Genomic DNA, 8390 nt, shown 5'->3' with positions numbered 1-8390 from the left:
GCAGTTTTCAGTAGTGTGAATGTTGCAACCACAAATACTACAAACAATTTCCTTAGCCTTATCCTTCTTTAATTCCATGGCCTCAATTTTTCTGGTAAGATTAGCCACTTTAGCATCGATATCATCATCCTCTTTCAGGAGATACATTCCACCCCTTTCCTTGGAATGAGTTAGCCTAGACATAGTACTCAGTTTAGGGGAGATGTCCCATGATTATGTGTTCTCAGCAAGTTTATCAAAGTAGTCTCACACTTCATCGACACCTTTATTCATAAACTCCCCATTACACATCGTCTCGACTAATTGAGGCATGGGAGATGTTAGTCCATCATAGAAAAAGTTCGTGATGCACCACGTTTCAAACCATTTTGTGGGCATGAATTGACAAGATCCTTGAACCGCTCCTAACATTGGAAGAATGTTTCATCTTCCCTTTGGGCGAAGTTCATGATCAAATTTTTAAGGGTGTTCGTCTTATGGTATAGGAAAAATTTCTTGATGAACTCCCTTGTCATGTTATTCCATCTACCAATAGATCGAGGACGTAGTGAATGTAACCATGTCTTAGCTTTCTCTTTCAAAGAAAAGGGAAAGAGTTTTAACCTGACCGTGTCATCAGACATGTTAGGAAAGTATAAAGTAGCTATAATCTCATCAAACTCTTTCAGATGTAAATATGGATTTTCTGACTCAAGCCCATGAAATTTATGAAGGAGTTAGATCACCACTGACTTGATATCCATGTGTCCTGCATTCTCAGGAAAAACCATTCATAAGGGCGTACTCACTCCCGCTGGTTGTAAATAATCTCGTAAGGTACGAGGCGGGGGTGCTTGGCGCACCTCATTCTCATTCTGAATGTTCTCCACTCTAGGTTGGGGTAGAAGAGGTTGGTTTTCAGCCATCACTTCAATTAACTCACGAGATTTCGAGTAGTATCTAGTCTTGTGATGGATAGTTAACCCCTCAACAAATCCTCCTTTAGTCAAGAGACGTCAAGTGTTATCATGAGCCCACTTGGGCATGAAACACTCGTAGCCCTCAATCACAGATTCTAAACCTAAACCTAAAAAGAGAGAATAGAAATCTAGGAATGGAAAGCGAGAGGGTCGGAAAGAAGTTACTAAGTTGGAGTCCCTAAGTTAAAAACCTGCAAAACAAACCAAAACAAGTTAGTTTCTAAAAAAAGAAAGTATAAAAATAAAAAGTTCCTAAAACTTAAAATAGAAAGTAAACTAGTTTCTTAAAAAAAAAAATTCTAAAAAGGAAAAAAATAGAAAGTTTCTAAAGACAAATTAGGAAAGTTCTAAACCTAAATTAGAAAGTTTCTAAAAATAATTAGTAAAATTCTAACCTAGAATTAGGAAGTTTTTAAAAATAAAAGAAAGGAAAGATGAAATAAATTAGGAAGATTCATAGAACAAATCCTAATCTAGATATAGAAAGTTAGAAACACTGGAAATCAGAAAGAGATTACCAATTTAGAAGTTTCTATCTCAGAATCCTATAAAACAAGAAAGTTAAGTTAGTTTCTAAAAATCAAATAGAAAAACCTAAATCTAAAAAAAAAAAAAAAACCATAATCTTAAACTAATTTTAAAACTAGTTAATTTCAGAAAAACGTAACCGTTAATCCCCGCCAACGGTGCTAAAAACTTGTTCACACCCCAAGTATAGGGTTGTGATGTAGTAATAATCTTGGTGAGACCGAGGTCGAATCCACAGGGACTGAACCTTGTATGTAATTTGAAAGTAACTTGAACTAGAACCTAGGCGAAGATGTAATCTAAATCAAGTAAATATGAGGGAATAATGGTGAAATAGTAAATTAAAACTTGTAGAATTCAAAAGTGGAAAACTAGGGATTAAGAGGATCCACTTGCAGAGATCAGGGAAATCTATGCTTGATTCACGAACTCCCCTAAACTCTGAGTCCCATCTTCATCCAGTTGGAAGATATATTACTAAAACACAATCTGAACTTTCTTTGATCTAGTTTACAAAGAGATGAAAAGTATGAGAATTAGAGTGGATTTCATCACAAAACTGTGCCCATTAGACAAAGTAAACAACAGAATTAAACCAATTAACAACCAATCTGAAGATGTATGAATGTTAGGAGGGATTCCATCACCCAACCATGTCCAAGGGGCAATGGTGAACAAAAGAGCTGCCTATTTTCACAATCAAAATAAGGGAAAGGAAATACTCAAAGCCATCGCAGATCTATTGTAATTTCAGCTGCAACAAACCATTAAAAATTGAAAGCATTCTTATTAATCAAACTAAAATCAACATAAGTTAAGTCTAACATAAATCAGAGCTGTAGAATTATTCCCATCACGCCACAAGCTTCACCTCTTAGCCCTAGCTAAGAGGTTTAGCAAATCATGACCATGATCAACGAATCTCTAAAAAAAAAAAATATAAATTAAAAAACAAGGGAGAGAAAACTCTGTTTAGAAACTGCTCCACGTCCAGAACTTGAATTATCTTTTCTCTCTCCCTTCCTTCTCCTTTTATAGCCAACAACGAGTGGCTAGGTCGGTCAGAATCGGCCGAACCGACCTAGTTTACGGTGCAACAGTAGTGAAAAAATCCCGCGGAAGTTTTTTTATGCAGACATGCCGCGCATGCAACTCACCTCAAAATTTTCCTGGTTCATCTTCCTAATTTTCTTTTAAAAAAATACAACGTCCCCTTGGACATTTTTGGGTGATCTTCAACATGGATGGTTTGGATTAGCCATCCGATCAATGATGGTGGCCCATCTGGATCGACCGCAGGTCTGTTTGCGAAACAGAGCCTGCACAATACTGCGCTGTGAGAGAAGGTGGGCTCGTGATTGATGCCGAACAGGGAATCCATTCCGTTCATTGGAATCCTCTTGAAAAACCAGTCAGAAATGACGTAGTATGGCTCGAATTCGGTGTGACCTGTCAGGCTTTTTACCCTGCCATCCGTTCTCTGTTTGGATCCTTCAAGTACACGAAATAACTGAGGAAATCAGGCCGCAGATCGGGGCATGGTCGGTTTGACCCCCCTGAATCTATTGAATAGTGTGGAGCATTGAAACATAAAATGATGGTGGCCCACCTGAAGCCGTCCGTAGGTCCCTGCTCTTTGAAATCTTTGAATTTGAGCAGGAGTCGGGTCAGCGCACGCTGGCCGACTTCGCTCATTCGATGTTTTGCCAGTGCACATTAAACGTGCACATGCATCTGAAAGTGGGGTCCACTTGTTATATTTTTCAGAAGATCTATTCCGTTCAGCTGCTTACCCATCCAATTTAATTGTTCATACCAATTTGGAAGTGAACCTAGATATCAGGCGGGCCCCATATTGATGATTTGTGTGCTAATATTTTCGTTGGGCCATTTTACTAAAGATCTAATTGAACTGTATGCTCATTAATGGAATCCAACTCATTTGTAATTCCAGAGTTCTTCAAAAGCGAGTTACGATCACTTTTCTCGCATTGTATTTCTGGAATGAATTGTGGCTGCGATGAATGAGCCTCTTCTGCCTTATTAAGGCGTGAATTAAGCACTTCTAATGATTTTCTAATTTCCGTAAGATAGGCCATGTTACACTGAAATGAATCCTCTTGGATTGTTTCTGGCTGGTTCTCAAAGGTAGGGTATCCAAGAGAATACTCATTATAACATGTTGTTGGTTCATTTTTCCAATTTTGATGTTTCCACTGGTTATAGTTATACTGATCATACATGGGAGAATATGATGGTTGATAATAATCCTCATTCCCATAATTACGATCGTATACGGCCCTATTAACCGATGGAACATAACGTTCTATCGGTTCTCAATATCGGTTCTCGATGGAGAGAAATCTTGAGGTATACGTTGAATTCCACAACCCTCAGGCATTCCCCAATATCTCTTATCCATCTCAGCATATGCACGTACCCACGCTTCCATGGTAGAACCCTAACTCTGAGTCTAATCCTAAAGGAAAAATCCTACGGCAATATAGAAGGTAAGTAGAGGAGAAGTTAGAAAGAAGTTACTAGATTGGAGTTCCTATGTTAAAATCCTGCAAAAGGAAATAAAAGAAATTAGTTTCTAAAAACAGAAAAAATCCTAGAATTAGAAAGTTTCTAAAAATAAAAATAGAAAGTTAGTTTCTAAAAAAAAAATAAAAAAATCTAGAAGATAGAAAATTTTTTAAAAAAAGAAAACCTAAAATTAGAAAATTTCTAAAACTAAAACCCTAATTCTAAAAATAGAAAAAGTAGAGAATTTAGAAAGGGATTACCAAATTAGAAATTTTTGTCAAGATCCTACAAAATATGAAAACAGGCTAGTTTCTAGAAATCAACAGAAATTAATCTAACCTAAAATTAGAGAAATCCTGATCTTAAACTAATCCTAAAACTAGTTAATTTCGGAAAACATAACCGTCAGTCCCCGGCAACGGTGCCAAAAACTTGTTCACTCCCCAAGTGCAGGGTTGTGACGTAGTAATAAACTCGGTAAGACTGAGGTCGAATCCCAAGGGACTGAAACATATACTTTATCTGAAACTAGGTAGAAATAGAACTAGCCTACGATGAAATCTAAATCAAATATAAATTGATGAATAATGATGAGAGATTAATGTAAAACTTAAGAGAAATCAGAGATAAGAAACTAGGGATTCAGAGGATCCACTTGTAGAGATCAGGGAGATCTTATGCCTGCTTCAAAAATCATGGAAATTAAACTGAACTTCCTCTGATATAATTTTAAAGAGATGAAAGGTATATGAATTAGAATGGATTCCATCACCAAACCATGCCCAGGAGACAAAGCAAACAACAGAATTAAACTAATTACCAACCAATCAACATGCTATGAAGGTTAGGAAGGATATCGTCATCCGACCATGCCCAGGAGACGATGGTGAACAACAGGGCTTCCGACATCATAAACATAAAAAGTAAAGGAACATGCTCAATGCTATCGCAGACCCATTGTAATTTTAGTCACAACAGACCATTAAAAACTAAAACATTCCCTTAATTAAACCAAAATCAACATCAGTTCAATCTAAATAAAAGGCACAAGCGAAGAGTCTCCCATCACGCTACAAGCTTCACCTCTTAGCCCTAGCTAAGAGGTTTCGCCACAAATAAACATGATTAGGCTAAATCTCAAAAAGAAAAGAAAAAAAGAAGAAAAAAAAACTAAACAAAAATAGAAAAACAAACAAACTCTCTCTCCTCTGTGCTTCACGTCCAAGCTGTGGATCCCTTCCTCTCTCTCTTCTCTCCCTTTTATATATGTGAAAGACGGTGGAAGGGAAGGTTGCTGGAGTCGGTGTGCGTGGCTTTTATGCAGCCAGTTTTGCAGCAACACAAAGACAGCTGTGTTTGACGGCTTTTGGGGAATCTGCGATCAACAGTGACCGAATCTGTCTCCTTGGTAGTGTTCATGGGCCCCCTGGGCATCTTCTGGATGGTCTGGATCACTGATCCGACCCTGATATTGATCACAGAACGGCCCACCATGGCCGGTTTTCACGGGCGCGCGTTCCTGCGTAAACAGGGTACGCTGTGACGATCGGTGGGCCCCACAGTATGGTTTTTAGAGAAATCTACCCCGTTCATTGGATTCCTGGCGAAAAACCAATCAGGAAGTAATGGTTTTGGTAGAGTTTTCGTGCGGTCCAATGATGTTTTTCTTCCGTCGTTCGTCTTCTTTTAGACGGTTTGAAAACCGATCTTCATTACTTCCTGTAGTTCATTCATCTAGGCTTGGATTATAGGAAGCGTGGGCTTCTGATGGACGGTCCAGATTGGAGAGATAGCTTGTGTTGGTGGCCCACAGATGCCCGCAAAATGTAGACAGCTTTCGATTTCCACGAATAGAGCTGCAAGAAACGAAATTTCCATTTTTGTGGCTGAGGGCAGTGAGGTCCACACACTCTGTCGAAAGAGAAATCCACAACGTCCACCGGATTCTTCTTGAAAAAACATTTGGGTATGATCTATTTTAGTTCAGATTTGGTGTGGCCCACATGGTTTTCTGCTCTGCCGTCCATCTTACGTTTGGATGGTTGAGATCCGATATCTGCTGTCTTTTGAAATTAAACCATCTAGGCCTAAGTGAGAGAGGACGTGTGAGTCTCATAGACGGTCCGGACTGACTGTTGATGCACGGTGGTGGCCCACAAAGATCCGTCCGCAAGTCCCTGTGTGAACACTGGAAGGAAAATGGGATTTTCATTTTTAGGAAGGCGTCTCGGTCAAGAGATGGTTTAACCATCTCTTTGTTGCCGTGCATGACTAGTGCACTTGTGCACCATGCACACCCAACTCAGGTAGAGTCCAGTGTGCTACTTGTAAGAGATCTGATCCGTCCATCCATTTTCTCATCTCATTTAAGCTGTCTAGGTCCAGTTTGAAGAATATCCAGATCTTAGGTGGGCCCAAAATCAGAGTTTTTGGGGCTGATCTGTCCGTTGAGCCACTTTTACAGGGATAAAACGGATGAAATTTGACATGTACGGTTAATTTATAGTCCTCAAGCCATGTATGAAGTTTCGAGCCGAGAAGATGGTTAGAACCCTGTGATCTTGCATTCTGGCTGATATTTTGGGCTATTTGAGCTTCAGTTTCTTAGTTTTCTCGGATCTCTGGCATGTAAATCCATTGATCTTGGTCCCCTGGGGTCCATCCCTTGCCTTGGTGCATTCTGAGCATTAATTCCATGCTTTTAACATCCTTTTTCAGCCCAAGCTCCTAAAGTCACCTTGCAACACAAACACGATTAAAATAGTTTGTTAAATAGTATCATGTTCATAAATGCAGGCAATAACTGGGTCTAATATGTAATATTTGACCCTCAACATAAAACTGTGGATAGACGACATTATCGACGAGTACATTCATCAGTAAAACAATAATACCGACGAGTATGTTCGTCGGCATACGCCCGGATAAACAACATTATCGATGAGTATGTTCGTCGATAAAATAATAATACCGACGAGTATGTTCGTCGGCATAAGCCCACTATTATCGATGAAATAATTCATCGGTACATCTCATATATAAGTCGTTAGTATAAATTTTTGTATTAATTTGTACCTACGAAATATTTCGTCGGTATAAGTTTTCAACCTACCATTACCAATGAAATATTTCGTCGGTAATAGTTTGTTTCTTCATGGTTTCATTTATTTTCAAAAGTCAGAAAAAAAATTCCTGATATACACCTGTAAATACACCTGTTACAATACATTTTCATCATATTCACATCCATATCCGTCCAAACACAAACTACATCCATCCAAACACAAACCACATCCATCCATACACAAACAATCATATCCACATCTACATACAACCGATATTCATCCACGTACAAATACATATAAGTTTAACATTCGTATATAAAATAAATCATAAATAAATAAAAAAGTCCTATCCACATCCACATACAACCCACATTCATCCACACACAAATACATATAAGTTTAACATTCGTATATAAAATAAATCATAAATAAAATTAAAAAAATCACGAAGATGAAGGCGGATGTGGTGAGGCATCGGTGGCAAATCGTACAGTGAGAGCCTGAAACATCTCCTGCATCCGTCGCTCATGCTCCACCCACATCTCCTCGATCCTCCTCTCCTGCTCCTCCCATCACCTCTCCTCCTCTCTCCACCTCTGCTGCTCCTCCTCCTCCTCCCTATGCCTCTGCTCCTCCTCCCTCTGTGTCACGCTCCAAACTCGAAAACCGGTCTCACAAAATTTCTGATCGCCGAATCCGGTGTCGACAGCCTCCGTAGTACCCCATTCTCAGTTCCCGGCACCCATACACCAGCTTCTGATCTTGAGATTCTATAAGGAGGATTTCTAACAAGATTTTGATTCGTAATAAGCATAACCCAAGAATAATAACCACAAGAACACATCACAAAATCATTATGATAAAAAACTTTGAGTACAATATGTATGCAAGGAAATACAAGATAATAATAATAACGGAGACTCCTGAAGCTCGACTGCACGCTCTTGCTGCAACTAAGCTATGGCCGTGTCCTTGCGTCACCTGCACGCATCAATCATGCATAAGCTTATAGGAAGCTTAGAGGGTGGTGTAAGTGTGTGTGCAATACGAGCGTGCTCGGAATGCAATATCAGAGTAAAACGGAATCGTACTGATGAGTCCATGAATGCAATCAGTTGTACTAAGGCTATGCGATGCAAGACATGAATGCTATCGACGATATCAAGGCTATGCAATGGAAGGAGTGAATGATGTCGGCCATACAAAGGCCATGCGATACGAGATGCAACTCAAGCACATCAGTCCTCATCCAAATCCACATATCAATGCAACTCATCGCTAGAGCATCAAATATCAATACAGTTCTCAC

The 8390-nt window shown here is 39.2% G+C and overlaps 1 non-coding gene across 1 annotated transcript; it reads left to right on the top strand.

The window, feature by feature from the left end:
• The first annotated feature begins 360 nt into the window (after positions 1-360).
• Positions 361-467, top strand: LOC131219793 (small nucleolar RNA R71). Its single transcript, XR_009158437.1, has one exon. It is a non-coding gene; the product is annotated as a small nucleolar RNA R71 (small nucleolar RNA).
• The last annotated feature ends 7923 nt before the right edge of the window (positions 468-8390 follow it).

This window comes from Magnolia sinica, chromosome 11 (assembly GCF_029962835.1).
Source record: "Magnolia sinica isolate HGM2019 chromosome 11, MsV1, whole genome shotgun sequence".
Taxonomy (NCBI): Eukaryota; Viridiplantae; Streptophyta; class Magnoliopsida; order Magnoliales; family Magnoliaceae; genus Magnolia; species Magnolia sinica.
Note: the sequence above shows the minus strand (reverse complement) of the source record. Positions and strands in the feature narration are given on the sequence as shown.